The sequence below is a fragment of the Oryctolagus cuniculus genome, chromosome 6 (assembly GCF_051225735.1).
Source record: "Oryctolagus cuniculus isolate XC-2025 breed Fujian yellow rabbit chromosome 6, ASM5122573v1, whole genome shotgun sequence".
Classification (NCBI taxonomy): domain Eukaryota; kingdom Metazoa; phylum Chordata; class Mammalia; order Lagomorpha; family Leporidae; genus Oryctolagus; species Oryctolagus cuniculus.
In genome coordinates, this window is record NC_142872.1 from 100,423,008 (window position 1) to 100,439,481 (window position 16,474).

Consider the following 16,474-nt stretch of genomic DNA (forward strand, 5'->3'; position numbering starts at 1 on the left):
GTATCGGTATTCCATCAACCTGATGGCCCATCCCTGCTTACTGACACCTATCACATTTATACAGGACTTGGGCCATGGAGAAGGCAGCAAGGAATGAATGGGGCTTCCAATGGTAAGATGTGAATGGGTGTCTCCCCGAAGACACTGGGAAATTAGAACTCTGGGTGGTCCAATGCCCAAGGGATCACCAGTTAGTTTCTAGATGATGATCATCACCCATTTCTTTTTTTTAAAAGATTTATTTAGTTTACTTAAAAGTCACAGTTATACAGAGAGAGGAGAGGCAGAGAGAGAGAGAGAGAGAGAGAAAGAGAGAGGTCTTCCATCTGATGGTTCACTCCCCAATTGGCCGCAATGGCTGGAGCTGTGCTGATCCGAAGCCAGGAGCCTCTTCTGGGTCTCCCTCGTGAGCGCAGGGGCCCAACAACTTGGGCAATCTTGCAATGCTTTCCTAGGACATAGAAGAGAGCTGGATCGGAAGTGGAGCTGTGGGTCTTATACTGGCACCCGTATAGGATGCAGGCACAGCAGGCGGCAGTTTTACCTGCTACACCACAGTGCCGACCCCAACACCCATTTCTTTTTAAAGCTTTTATCTACCTACCTACCTACCTACCTACTTACCTACCTTTTATCTAATTATATTTCTATCTAAAAGACAGTGCTATCTATCTAAAAGGCAGAGAAACAGAGAGGCAGAGGGGAGAGGGCAGAGAGATTTTACATCTCCTGGTTTGCTCCCCGAGTAGCTACAACAGCCAGGTCTGAGCCAGGTCATAGCCAGGACCCAGGACCTTCATTCTGGTCTTCCACAAAGGTGGCAGGGGCCCAAGCACTTGGGTCTCTCCCATGTACATTAGCAGGAAGCTGGATCAGAAGCAGAGCAGCCACACTGGAATTGGCACTTTGATACAGGATGCTGGCAACCCAAGAGGTGGCTTAACCAGCTGTGCCACAACATGTAACTTTGTAAACTTTCTATTACATATCATTAGTATGAGGCAGGGCAATGGACAGCTAATAAGAGCTTCATCAAAGTCTCCAAGAGATATATTTCTCAGAGAGGAAACACTGGGAAATGGTTCTGTGCTGTAGCTGGTCTTCAGGGAGAAGACCTAGGTGGTAGCTGGAGGTGGCCAATAGATGGAGCTCTCAAGACCAAACTCCAGTCTGACCCCAGACCCTGGGGTCATTGGTAGGAGGCTCCATTTTCAAATGCCTTTCTCCAACTACCTCTTCTCATTCTGTGTTCTCACACTCCTACTGAGGCCCTTGCTAACCCTTGAGGCTTGAAGTACCAGAATGGAAGCTTTTAGAAGATTGAGTTTTTGACTTTTGACCCTCTGCTCTAATTCCAAAATGTAGAAAGCAATCTGACGCACAATATGAACACACATGAACGAAGTGATAAATGATGCTTCCTTAAGAATAGCTGGATACTTACTACTTAAAAACAAGTAGGAAAAGGGCTGATGTGCATATGGGTAAAACACTGCCTGCAACACTGGCATCCTACATGGGCACTGGTTTGGGTCTCAGCTATTCTACTTCCTCTGCTATTATGCCTGGTGAAAGATAGCTATCCATGTGAGAGACCTGGATGAAGCTCCTGGCTTCTGCCTGGCCCAGTCCTGGAGGTTGTAGCCAGCTGGGGAGTGAACCAGCTGATGAAAGATCTTTCTCTTTCTTGCTTCCTCTCTCTCTGTAACCCTGCCTTTCAAAGAAATCTTTTTTATTTTTATTTATTTGAAAGGCAGAGTTACACAGCCTGGGGTAGGGGTGAGATATCTATCTATCTTCCATCCACTGGCTCACTCTCCAAATGGCCACAATGGCCAGGCCCAAGCCAGGAGCTTCTTCTGGGTCTCCCACTGGGGTGGCAGAATCCAAAACACTTGGGCTACCTTCTGCTGCTCTCCCAGGCACATTAGCAGGGAGCTGGATTGTAAGTGGAGCAGCTGGGACTCAACTGGCATCCATATGGGATGATGGCATTGCAGGTGGTGCTTTAACCCATTATGCCACAACTCCAGACCCTTAAGTAAATCTTTAAAAAAAATGAATAGAAGAGACAGTGAAAAGATCAGCAATTGCAAAGGGCTCAAGGTGAAAGGGGGGAACAACTAGAGCAAAGGGCATGAATAAAGGCGTGAAATTACTCTGTGTGATGCTGTAGTAGAGGGAGCATGACACTAGGCATTTGTCAAATGTACAAAGCAAAGAGTGAACCCTGATGGAAATTTTGTGTTTTAATACTGATGGGTCCTGGGGCCAGCATTATGGTGCAGTGGGCTGACCTACCACCTGTGGTACTGGTGTCCCATGCCACAGTGTTCCAGCTGTGTTCCCAGCTGCTCTGCTTCTGATTTGGCTCGCTGCTAATGCACCTCGGAAAGTAATGGATGATGTCTTTAGTTCTTTTATCCATGACACCCACATAGGAAATCTGGATGAAGTTCTTGGCTCCTGGCTTTGGTCTGGACCAGCCCCAGCCATAGTGACCATTTGGGGAGTGAACCAATAGTTGGAGGGTCTTTCTCTTTCTCTCTGTGTCTCTTTCCCTTTTCCTGTCACTACTGCCTGTCAGATAAGTAAATAAATTCTTCTAAAAAAATCCTAATGGATCAATATTGGCCCATCAATTTGTGCCAAATGCATCCATCAAAAGGGTCACTGTGTGTGGACATGAGGAGGAGAAAGAAGGTATATGAGAACTCTCTGTACTCTGCTCAATTTTTTGGTAACTTAAAACCACTCTTAAAAAAATAAAGTCTATTAGTTCAACATGAGTGGATCAACTTCCAGTCATGAAAACCGTTATCACTAGATCACAGAGTATATTGTAGACTACCTGTCTACATGGCCCAAGGACTGTGAGAGAGAAACAAAATCAAGAGGGCAGGAACACACTCCCCGACACCGGCTGTGGTCTCACCCTGCACGGGTGCCATTGCTGCTGGTGGGTGAAGCTTTAGTCAGGTAGTGCCTGGGAATTAATGGATGCCCTCTGTGAATATTCTTTCAGTTTCTCAGAATCCCAATTCTTTTCTCCCAGAATGGTTTTCCATTGTGTCTGCTATTCTTAGCTAGAGCCTAATTATGTCTAGGTATCATAATTAATCTTCATAAGAGCACAGCCATGCTGCCTTATAACCTGCTAGCCCTTCGATGATACACTTACAAATCTCAAGTTCAAGCTGCTTATTCTAATACACTTAAAATACAACACTGTATGTGCAAATAAGACGGTAGTGTTATCTCTACCACCTCTTACAATATGGCTAAACTGGAGAGGAGACAGATTTAGTTTAACCTTGTACAAGTGCATTATGGGAGCACGGCATCAGGGAAGCTTCTCCTGCAACCTTTCCACTTGGTCCTCTACTCCTCTACTTGCTTTTACCTGGAAGACCAAACAGGAGGGAAGACCTTGCTGCTGAGCCCGACTCTACATGTTAGTGCTGCTGCTCACTGGCCAGATGAGTTACAAGTACATCCAAGCCTGAGAAGAGGGGTTTGTGGCAGAGCTGCTGGTAGCCCTGGACCTGACAGTGGAAAACAGGAACCCACTGAATTTGCCATTGCCGCTCACCAGTCTGGGTGGCCAAGGCCACTGGCATATCTAGATTTTGCCTAGGAATATTCCGGGCCTGCCTCTGGCTCATGTCACTGAATTCATGTGTTCAAATCCCAGGCTCAATGGGCAGGCATTTGAGCAGCGGTTAAAACATGATTGAGATGCCTGCATCCCATACTGGAGAGTGTCTGGGTTTGAGTTCTGGCTCCATTTCTGTTCCAGATTCCTGCCAGTGTGCAGCCTGGGAGGCAGCAGGACAAAGCTCAAGTACTTTGTTCCCTGCCACCTATGTGGGAGACCTGGATTCAGTTGCAGGCTCCTGGGTTTGGCCTGGTCCAGCCAAGGCTGTGTGGGCATTTGGAGATTGAATCAATGGATGGAAGATCTGTCTCTGACTTTCAAAGAAATCAAGACCTGCACACACACGCGCACACACACACACTTTGCAGACAGATCTCATTGAAGAAAAAGAAAAAAATCCCAGGCTCAGGCTCAGTTCCCAAGAAAGACACAACCCCCTTTTGATCCATCAACTGGGAAGACATGTCACTGTCCCCAGCTTGGGGGTCAAGGAGTCAGGCTAGCCCATCTGAGGAGACCAGCTGAAACCACTCAGCCTGGGGGCCTGGCTGCTGCAGCAAGTTGCATGAAACATGGGCACACAGCAAAGGAGCCTGGTGCCCAAGAGGCATTTCCACTATTCAGAAGGGCTCTAGGACATCTCCCGGTCCTCAGACCCTCAAGAACCACCAAATACTGCTGCCACATGCACTTTCTCCTGTCGAATGCGGTGAAGAGTCACTGAGAAGCAGCCGTTTTCAGCGGGCGTCAGCTCCCGACTTCATTTAGGGCTACCGTTTTATACGTGAATCGAAGCTTTCACCCGTGGAGTGTCAGGGCACAGCATGGACACAGCATCACAGAGCCGACACACAGAGGGCGGCTGGCTGGGCTCACTCAGCAGTCAAGTGACCCCTCCCTGGACAAAAGCCCTGCCAAGGTCAACTGTGAACAGCCCTTAAAGCCCTGGTGGCATGCCTGAATGCCAGGCCTCCTTTGTACCTAAGGACTCAGTTACAAATCGTTTTTCTAATCAGCAATTTAATGAATATCTGAGGGTTTTTTCCCCCCAAATAAGAACTGAAATAGTGTTTTATGAGCTCTCAAGTCACCTTATTCAGAAGAAAATAATCTAATTTCTCCAATTTTCTTAAACGCAATGCAGTAATGCTTTCATAAAAAGCACATTCAGGGGCTGGCGCTGTGGTACAGTGGGTAAAGCTGCTGCCTGCAGTGCCGGTGTTCCATAAGGGTGCTGGTTTGAGTCCTGGCTGCTCCACTTCTGATCCAGCTCTCTGCTATGGCCTGGGAAAGCAGTGGAAGATGCCCCAAGTCCTTGGGCCCCTGCACCCATGTGGGAGACCTGGGGGAAGCTCCTGGCTCCTGGCTTTGATTGGCCCAGCTCTGGCCATTGTGCCCATTTGCAGAGTGAACCAGCGGATGGAAGACCTCTCGTGCCTCTGCCTCTCTGTAACTCTGCTTTTCAAATAAGTAAATAAATATTTAACAACAAAAAAAGCACATTTAGCCACATACTAGAGATGTGCCAGCAAATGCCCCTCTTGCTCTGGGCCTCACGGGCCCCTTCAATGGCTGTTCCTACTTCTATATCTGTTAACTGAAATAGCTGATAAAGATTCTTATCTTGAATGTAGCATGATTCTGCTTACAGTAAAATGGTACCCGCTATTTGCAAAGTTTGCTATTTCTTTTTAAATTTTATTTATTTATTTGAGACATATAGTTATAGAGTAAGTGGGAGAGGAGACAGAGAGAGAGGTCTTCCTTCTGCTGGTTCACTTCCCAAATGGCCACAACGGCCAAAGCTGCACTGATCCGAAGTCAGGAGTCTAAAGCTTCTGGGTGTCCCACGGGTGCAGGGGCCCAAGCAGTTGGCTATCTAACTACTTTCCCAGGCCATAGCAGAGATCTGGGTTGGAAGAGGAGCAGCTGGGACTAGAACCGGTGCCCATATGAAATGCCGGTGACACAGGCGGAGGATTAACCTACTGTGCCACAGCACCAGCCCATTTGCTATTTCTTAAACATTCTCTTCCCAGCAAAAAACTTCAGAAAAACGAATTGATTTTGACATCTTTTAAAATTTGTTATACATGATGGATTTACCTTACAATTTGATGGCAGAGGCTATAATCTAATTGGCTCAGGGGCTATTCCTGTGATTTTCTTTGATGTCCAAGTAGTTAAAGAAAATTATTAATGGGGGCTGGCGCTGTGGTGCAGTGGGTTAGCACCCTGGCCTGAAGCGCTGGCATCCCATATGGGGGCTGGTTCAAGTCCCGGCTGCTCCTCTTCCAATCCAGCTCTCTGCTATGGCCTGGGAAAGCAGTAGAGGATGGCAATGGGAGTGGGAGACCAGGAAGAAGCTCTTGGCTCCTGGCTTCAGATCGGTGCAGCTCTGGCCACTGCGGCCAACTGGGGAGTGAACCATCGGATGGAAGATCTCTCTCTATAACTCTGACTTTGAAATAAATAAATAAATATTTAAAAAAAAAGAAAATTATCAATGGAAACATTTAAAAACAAGAGCAACTGTCACATGACCACCCCAGTCTTGGTGACGGCAACACGGTGCTGCAGTGGATTTAGGCTCAAGTCTTCTGGGACACCTGCTTCCCTCACACACTTCTGCAGTCAGCACGTGCAGTTGGTGCTACTTTCTGAGTTCAAGGAGACTTTGGAAAGTTTGCACTGAAATGGAATTAAATGATTAATGCATTTTAGAGCAAAAAAATTGAGGGGCTGGTGCCATGGCTCACTTGGTTGATCCTCCACCTGCGGCACCGGCATCCCATATGGGCGCTGGGTTCTAGCTGCTCCTCTTCCAGGCCAGCTCTCTGCTGTGGCCCGGGAGTGCAGTGGAGGATGGCCCAAGTGCTTGGGCCCTGCACCCCATGGGAGACCAGGAGAAGCACCTGGCTCCTGGCTTCAGTTCCGTGCTGCGCGCCAGCCATGGCGACCATTTAGGGGGTGAACCAATGGAAGGAAGACCTTTCTCTCTCTCTCTCTAACTCTGTCAAATAAATTAAAAAAATTGAAATCTATGTGGGGGGTCCTCAAAAAGTTCATGGAAAATGAACACCATGAAGCACCTGTGCACATATTTTGAACATTTTTCATTGAAGTAATAAGCATATCCTTTAACTCCATTTCTCCGCACATTTCTCTTTTTGTGGTCCTTGTATGTGTCCCCAATCCAAACATCTCACCATTTCTGCCCTGGTCACTGTACCCCAGGGTCACTGCAAAAGGCAAAACTGACATCTCTGCTTCCTTCCGCCTGCCAGCTAGTCTCCTTCCTTCCCAGCTCCCTTGAAAATGCCTGACAATAACCAGAAATTCTTTCCTGGGTTATGGCACCAGGGGTAATAAAATAGAAAAAAAAAATGACCTGTTAGCCTTCCTTCTGGACTGTGACATTATTCATTTATGAGAGACCTAAATTTGAGAAAACCAATTATCTTGTGCAGACGGCTACAGCCCTTTTTAAGAAGAAATCAGTGAGCTGAGTGAAGAGTGTTCTCGATAGGGCCAGGAACCAACTGGCTCCCCAGATCTCAGCTAAAACTCAGAGGCCTGATTCCAAGTTCCCCGCCTCTAGGAGAGACTGGTCGTTCTGTCTGGATTTGGTTCTCTGACGAGACTGACCCAGTGGGGCTCAGCACGTGCACTTGACACTGGGTGAACTCAGGGCTCTTTGATGTCTGTCTCGGCTTAGAACTTAGAATCTTCCATACCTCCATTAAAAGACAGAGCCAATCGTGGTTTTCACCTGGCCAGGATAATGATTTTGCTGAAGCTGCATATTCAGAAAATCTGGCTGGAGCTGTCTACTGTATAAGTACCCGTTCTCACCATCTGTAAGTTCTTGAATGCTACTTTTCTCCATCAATTGTTTTACAACAGGATCTGGAAGAGTAACTTCAAGACAGAATTCTCAGGTCCTAGTTTAAAACTAATTATGTTATGAGCAGATAGTGGCTCTGTTCGTCAAAGTGGGAGTGTGTGTCCTTATATCAAGGGACTGAACTGGCATTGTGGCGAGGTGGGTTAAGCTGCTGTTTGACAACAGCATCCCCTATCAGAGTGCCAGTTTGAGTCCTGGCTGCTTAGCTTCTGATCCTACTCCCTACTAATGGCCCAGGTACTTGGGTCCCTCATATCTGCGTGGGAGACCCAGACGGAGTCCCAGGCTCCTGGCTTCAGCCTGGTCCAGCCTTGGGTACTGAGGACATTTGGGGATTGAACCAGTAAGTGGAAGGGGTCTTTCTCTGTCTCCCCGACCCCTACCCCGTCGCTCTGCCTTTCAAATAAATCAATATTTAAAAAAATCAAAGCAGTATCAAGTTAGATACATAATATAAATGAATCCCATAGATATATACATTTGTAATATTTCTATTCAAAATTAAAATTAAAAAAAATGTAAACCATGGGCTTACTATACTTATTGAAGTTTGGCATTGGGCATTTCGAGGACCTAAACTTCTGCAGTGCTGTTAGGATTCCAGCTTTGACAGCCTTAATAGCCAGGGACTAAGCCAAGGTCAGTCTGAGCCACAAATGATTCTTGTCAATGAGATCAAAAGTTAAACCACACTGATTTTTCAGAGAAATGCCTTCACAGAATTGTAATTAATATCATATTCTTGGCTTTTTATCACAGGGCGATAGGAGGAGCCAAGATTCAAGTGAAGAATGTTTACACAGCTTTCGTACAATGCTGTCCATTATGTAGGTCATTGTCATGTTTATAAAGGTCTAGGTGATACATTTCTCTTGCAGTTCAGTGCCAGGAAAATTTGGTCTCTGATGATAACCCGGTGTGCTTCCTTGTATCATACCACTTGAACTACATCATCTATTGTTTCTCTTTTGTTAAGGCTACCAGGAAACTTGGAGTAAAATTATCTTCAATGTATGTACATAGCTACCTCCTCTAACTACATGGCTTTACCTAGATGTCAGGAACGCTAGCATGTGTGTGACTCATCACAGTGCCCTTCCAATACATTTTGGAAACTGGCAGGATGTGCAAACAAAATATCAATTCCTGGATCTGAAAGTTCTTATACTATGTTTTCTCAACTCTAGCCCCTTGCCGTGGTAATGTACAGGGGACAGATGTCCTAACTTGGGGATAGGAGAGTCTATTATTCCAACTCCTCTTGTGATTTTTTTCTATATCCAGAACATTTTCAAATAAGTTCTCATTCTTAAATACTTCATAGATTTTTATTCCTTAACATTTGATGAAAAAATTAATACGCTTAAAGGTCCTATTCTCTGGATAGGCTACTTCTAATCCTGGATTGGAATAGGCCAAATAATTAGTTATTTTATGCTATTCTAAGTTTTATTTCATCTAAGAATTACTTTTTGTTTTTTATGCCTTGATAAAAATCTGATGTAAAAAAACTTAAGAGTGTTTTAGTCTTGAAATAATTTTTGGAGAGAAGCCCTTTTGAATGAGGATCATTCTGAAGTTCAAAAGCATTGCCAAAGCAAGACAAAAATTTTGAAACATAAACACCTGCAACCTACTGAGTGGGATAAAAAAATATTTGCGAATCATATTTCTGGTAAGAGGTCAGTGAACAGAATATGGAGTTCAACAAATTCAACAATCCAACAAAAACAAATTGATCGATTAAAAAACAGGCAAAGGGTTTGAATAGACATTTCTGCAAAGACACATGAATGGCTAGTAAACACATGAAAAGACACTCAGTACCATTAAGCATAAGTGAAATGCAAATCAAAACCACAAGGAGAAACCACCTTATGCTTGTTGGATGGCTACTATTAAAAAAAAAAAAAACACCAAAAACCCAAACCACCACCAGAAAACAATGTTGGCAAAGATATGGAGAAGTTAGAATCTGTGCACTGCTGGTAGGAATGTCATATGGCATGGTTCCTCAAAAACTGAAGAAAAAAGAAAAAAAAAAAACAAAAAAAACCACCCAGGATTACCATATGACCCCCCAATTCCTCTTTGGAGTCTATACCCAAAGCATTGAAGGCAGGATCTTACAGACACATTTGCACACCTATGTTGATAGCAGCGTTATTTACAATAGCCCAAAGGTGGAAGCAACCTGAGTGTCACTACAAGAATAAACAAAATGTTGCATACATACGTACATATATAGATGTTGGGATATCACCCAGCCTTAACAAGAAAATCAGGCACAAGCTACAACATGGATGAACCTTGAGATGTTATGCTAAGTGGAAGAAGGCAGTGATGAAAAAACAAATAGTATATAAGGTGCTTAGGGTAGTCAAGTTCATAGAAACAGAGTAGACAGTGGCTGCCAGGGGTTAGGGTGAGGGCAGAATGGGAAGCTGATTAAAGGCACAGAGTTCGTTTTTTAAGATGAAAAGTTCTGGTGGTTTGTTGTACAGTGAAGTGAGTATACACTATAAAAAGACTAACATGGTACATTTTGTTACATATATTTTATAATAAAAAAATTTTGAAAATTACCTGACAGACAAGTATTTACAGTGTTTTTCACATATTCCCTGTGCCTCAATTTCTTCACCTGTGAAAAGGGGGCAATATTACCTTGCAGAGTTGTTCCGGGACCAGGACTGGTTTATACAAAGCCCTCCGCACTAACTTAGAGAAGGTATTTAGTAGGATCAATGCCCACTATGCCTTTAGAAGAGGTGTGGATGAAGAAACCAAACAGGAGCCTCTCGGCTGGGAATTTGCTGCACTGACGTGGGCTGCGGCATGCTCGTGGTCTAACGAGGGGAAGCAGCCACACAGTGAAGGAACAACCGAGGGACACTTTAAGGCAGGAAGTGTCACAACTTAGGACGGCAGGCTTCATGTCTGTTTTGCTAGCTCTTAACATTACGGCCCGGCACAAAGCTTATCACCAAAAACATAAGGAGACTGGCTCAGTGGGTAAGGAGAGAAATAAAAGATAACCCCAAGATTGCCAACACGGTGCCTGGATGAATGGCCCTACTACAGCGAGACACTTTTGACAAGTTCAGTTTTCGCCAATGAGGACTCTACACGACACAGACATGGAGAAGCTGAAGATACAGGGCTGCAATGCAAAGAAAAGGCCTAATTTAGAAACAGACAACGAGTTCAACAAAAGGTGGATGAACTCACCAAAAAAAAGTGAGTCAGAAAAGCACAGAACCAAAGCCATGGACTAAAGTATTCTAGGTCCATGACTGTAACACGGTAGCATCCAGGGAAAGTGGTAAATGTCCAGTGGAACTGTTCCAAGTTCCTGTTCTTGGTTAACTCCCGGTGCTCCTTTTAGGAGTTAAGTGGGCCAGATCCCAATTTGTCTTTTCTCAGGGGGCAGCTGCATGCTCTCCTCAGCCTGCCTGGCTGATTTATGTGCAGTCACTGGGACAAGTACAGTTAAAATCAGAGGCAGAAAGTCCTATTGCGCGCTGGAGAGAGATTCGTGCTGCACGAAGGCCACTGCATTTGTTGAGACCCTCGGAGGAGGCGGCTCAAATAAGGAGGCCACCGCCGAAGCCAGATGGAAGGGAGTCGGCAAGGAAGCGGGCAGGGGAAGTAGAGGAAGCAGGTGTGGCCTGCATGCTGGAGACTTTTGACCCAGAAAGGAAGGAGGAAATTTGGACAGTAACCAGAAGGATTAGCTGGGTCAAGGGAAAAGAGGTTTAACTCAGATTTTAAGAAACAGAGAGCTGCTCCCATTGGAAGGCAGGAAGAAAGATGCTCAGAGAACAGGAGAAAACGAAGCAGCTTTGACAACTGAGGGAGTCAGGTCCTGGATGGAAGAAAGGACCCAGGACAAAACCCACAGTGATGGGTTGATCAGTGTTTTAAGATGACTTGAGGCACCCCAAGCGTGAGAGACTAAGAGTGTTGTAGGAGAGCCAGCTCAAACCGTTTTGCACATCTTAGTTGTGCCTCAGTTTCCTTACCTGTAAAAAGGGGGAGATACAACCTTGCAGAGTTGTTCTGGGACCAGGATTGATATACACAAAGCACTCCGCATTAACTTAGAGAAGGTTTTTGGTAGATCAATGCCCATTTTGGCCTTCTGATGCAATTAAGGGCTGATGGGGAGAATGAGAGAGCCTAAAGGAGAGCGGTGAGGATTCTGAGCCAGCTCTGTACAGTTGTAAGCAGTGGGAGAAAGGGATGTTAGACAGCTGAGCAGGACTGGGAGGACCCAGCTGCAGGTCTGTGTGGTTCTGCATCTTTCCCTTTTCCTAAGGGAAGCAGAGCAGGTTGGAGGTGGCCTTGATGCAGGGGCAGGGACCTGGAGCGAGGAGCATGGGGTCACCGTGTAAGTCACCATGGGATTTTCGGGAGACAGGAAGCACACACTGCACAGTGTTCTGTGGACAAGACAGGAAAGAATGGACTATGTCAGGATCGAGGCAAAACGTGAAGGCAATCTGAAAACTGGAGGTCATGTAAGTGCACATATGACAGTTTCGGGTGCTTTTCAATTGACTGATAACGGCCTCCCTATCTTCCCTGTGATAAACCTTATGAAAACTATGTTATTTGACTCCAGTTGGCTTGCCACTAGATGATATCACTGAATTAAGTTATTGGCTAGTAAGCTTTTGGTAAGAAAAGGTGAACCAATTTATTTTAAAATGGACACACAGGGGCCAGTGCTGTGGCATAGTAGGTTAAGCCTCTGCCTGTGGTGCCAGCATCCCATATGGGTGCCAGTTTGAGTCCTGGCTGTTCCAGTTCCAATCCAGCTCCCTGCTAATGTGCATGGGAAAGTAGTACAGGATGGCCCAAATGCTTGCGCCCCTGCACCCACATGGAGGCCCAGAAGCAGCTCCAGGCTCCTGGCTTCTGATCAGCCCAGCTCTAGCCACTGCGGCCACCTGGGGAGTGAACCAGTAGATGGAAGACCTCTGTTGCTGTCTCTCCTTCTATCTGTAACTCTGCCTCTCATATAAATAAATAAATCTTTTAAAAAATAAATAAAATGGACACATAGCCTAGGAAACAAAAACTAGATACAAGTGTAATCATGGCTATGTTTTCCTTTAAGCAGTGCAATGAAAACACCTGGTGGTGCCTGGGAAGAACTGTGCAGCCTTTGGAAGCTAACAAGACATTTTGGACAACAAGAATTATCCTGTCAATGCTGTTTTTATGCCTGCATCAAATTCTTCTTGTCAATGTTATGCTTCTTGCCAGTGGGTGTAAATTAAAGTATGACTAAAAATCAGAACAACTGAAGACTACCTCATGGTCAAAACAGGTATTCTACTGAATGACTGACCTGGTGACCGGATCATAAACTGACCTGATCTCCACTCACTGCTGCAAATGCCCATAAATCTACGCCTTGGGACTTAAGCCCATTTCACAGATACTTCATACATTTAAAAAACCAGGCTGAAGTGACGTAAACCTTAGAACTCCTTCAACTTCAGTTGTAAAGATCTCTTAGGTACTCTTAGGGAGTACGATACCTGTTTTCTATCTTACACTGTCTAAAATCTCTAAAAACCCAAATCTGCCAGTGTACCCCTTTCTGTTTGTCTGAATACACCAAATAGCAAACAATAAAGGGACCTATTCTTGTACAGGGCCTCTGACACCAAACAACGTGAACACGAACTTGCTTGGGACCGGATTTGCAAAATCTTTCTGTATCTTCAGCTAGGATGTCCAAAATCCATGTTTTAAGAAGACTACTTTGTGAGGAATGCTCCAGCTGTAGGGTGCCTTTATTCTGCTAGCAAACTAGCTTCATTCACTTCACATATTCTGGTAGAAACTGCAAGTCTCTTCCTCCACTTACTTCACCCCTTGTCTGAGACAAATAATCATTCAGTAGTTCAACTAACAAGCCCTTGACTATTTTTATTTTAAATCTCCAGCCTTTGGCTACAGATACCATGGACAACAGAATGCTAAACACAAAGTTACTTGCTCTGATTTATGCTAACTATCCAGTGTTGAAGAAATGACCGTGGAATGTTTTTGCTTTGTTAAAATTTTAACATACTTTGTTAAGAACACAGTGTGAAAAATACCGCACCAAAACAAAAGCAGGAACAAACAAACAAAAAAACCAAACACAAGCAAACTGGGAGGGTTTTTGAGACTGTACATGACTCTCCCCCACAGTCAGGCAACTACTTCTCCTTTGGTAGGGATCTGAGTCTGAGAGAGACCAGGACCATACTGAAAGTCACTAAGCTATCCAGCGAAATATATGGGCAGAAACTAGCCCTTTGAACCTTTAGGATAAAGGTTGATGGTGAGTATGCTCTGAAGAGAGATTTCTGTAGTACTGTCTTCTAGATCTTGCTCTAGCAAACATTCTGTTATTTAATTATTTTACCTTCTAGCTCTACATTCTTCCTGTTAAAAAATCCATTCATATCCACAGTTCACTGATATTCATGCATTTTCTTTGAGTCTGTTACTGCTCTCTTTACTTCTCTATTCAGTCTGTAATTTTCATAGATTTATAGCTCCTATTGAAAAATGCAAATTTTGAGCTTTCTCTTCCAATATATATATTTTTAACCAGTTTTGGCTCACTTTCAGATGAAATAACACAGCTTAGAAAATATCTTACTAAAGATTATAGGACAGATTTGGTTTTCATCAAGGTTATTCTTTAGCGGGAACATATTTAGGTGGTGTTAAAAATACTACAGATTCATCCCGCTCATAGTTGCCTTCCTCAAATCACCAAATTAGTAATTAACGCCTCCAAGTTTAAAAGGAAATATCAGAAGATCATCTAATTCTTCCTGAATTCTTGAAAAGTTTTCTTTTTCCTCATGAGAATCTCAAAAATTTTCTGTTATTTTTTACCTGTTTTCAGCATTTGCTATGTTAAACCTAGGACAGAAAATTTTTGTCTTGATAGGCTATAGATCAAATAATAGCTTATCCAAGGACACTGAGAAAAAAATAGAGGCAGAAACAAATACATAATAATTCAGCATGGCTGGTTTTTTGTTTAGTAACTTCAATAAAAGCAACATGTGGTATAACTTGGGGTACAGGGATAGTTTCAAAGATGGATGCATACACATCAGGGTAAAAAACGATAAACTTCTTCATTAGAGATCATGGGAGAAATGCAAGACAGCATTCAAGTCAAGTAAAATAATCATGTTAAACTCTGGCTCAAATAGGGATCTTTTCTCTCTGGTCCTCATAGGTAGATAGTGAGCTGCTTCAGTACTTATATCCTTGCAAGGCTTGTAACACTTAGAATATTCTTGACCGGGGCCTGCTCTCTGCCTGGGTATTGATGCTAGACACATTCTGATGAACTTTTAACCTTTCCTTATCTTCTTAGCAGGATGAGTTGATTCTGGGGCTGGAGGTGGGACAGACGAACTCCTGCTGCAGCCCTGGAGGAATGCTCAGCCTGTCTTCCCCGACTCCATTCCTTGTTGACAGATGCAATAACCCGAATGGAACCACTTCCCGGTCAGACCAATTCCAAGGATCTCAAGAAGAATTTCAGCTACAGAGGGAAAGCTATACATCCCAAGAAGAGGGAAATTTAGAGTGTCATTTCCATTGAGGTCAGGCTTATTTATGAGGCCCAAGAAGAGGAAGCCCAAGAATCTGGAAACTGTTGATGGCTAACTTGTAACTATAGGAAAGTCAGACTGAGCTTTGGAGCGGCAGGAGGAGTGGGCTGCCCACCCCAAGCCTGCGCTCCCCTTGCCTGGGAGTTGTCTGCCATTAGTATCTGAGCATACCTGCTGCTTTGCTGGTAACCGACAGTGGCCATGTGTTCACGGCAGGGTCTCCAGGTTTGCCCCAGAGCCTCAGGCTATACTGTAGCTCCCATTTTCCATGGTTTTGCCTTCTTGATTAACTTTGGCCCCACAATATTAAATGGAATATTCCAGAAACAAACAATTCCTCAGTTTTAAATCACACAGTTCCAATTCACTTGACAAGATCTCATACCATCCTCATCATCCCAGGGAGGCAAATCATGTCCCCGTCCAGAGCCTCTGTACTATGTACTATACGCCACTTTGTAGTGCCTTGGTTATCACACTAACAATTACAGGACAGCTGTGCTTATGTTTGAATAACAGTTAAAGTAAGAGCCAGAGTAGTGAGGCTGGTAACTTGCATACACAGAAGAGAAGCCATAATGTACTTCTGTTAAGCGAAAAGATGAAATTTCTTGACTTAATAAAAATTATGCTAAAGATGCTAAGATCTACAAGAAAAAAAAAACCTCTCCATGTAATTGTGATGAAGGAAAAAGAAATTCATGCCAGCTTTAAGTACCTCACACTGCAAAAAGTTATGGGCAGAGTGTATAAACGCTGAGCTAAGATGGAAAAGACATTAAGCTACAGGGTTTGATACTACGAGGGGTTTCAGGCAGCCACTGGAGTCTTAGAACGCATCTCCCGTGGATGAGCGGGGAAATGACTGTGCTTTCAAGGTAGATCTGCTCCCTACGCCAAATTTTTGCCAGTGAAAGGAGCACTGGAAAGGGTTCTATCTTTCAACACAATCACACTACTCTGCTGAAATAGCAACAGATTTGGGGACACAAGGATGCACTCCTGCTTCCTTGGCTCTGTCCTGTCTTAAGCGTGAGTGAGAAAACACCCCCTGGCACTTAAGGCAGGAGAGGCTCTCTAGGATTCTGGTGAAACTTGCGAACTATATTTATATTTTTGTACTCAAGGAATGTTGCAATGGGTATGATGGAAGAGGGGACGTCACATTCTGTATGTTTTGGTTTGGCATTAGTGCCATGGGGTCACAGACAGCCCTTTTACAATTTCACATGGGTCCCTCCGGATTGACCAGCTACCCTGAAA

The 16,474-nt window shown here is 44.3% G+C and overlaps 1 protein-coding gene across 4 annotated transcripts in view; it reads right to left on the minus strand.

Annotated features, from left to right (window-relative positions):
• Positions 1–16,474, minus strand: part of JPH1 (junctophilin 1) — a 91,387-nt gene that overhangs the window by 22,197 nt on the left and 52,716 nt on the right.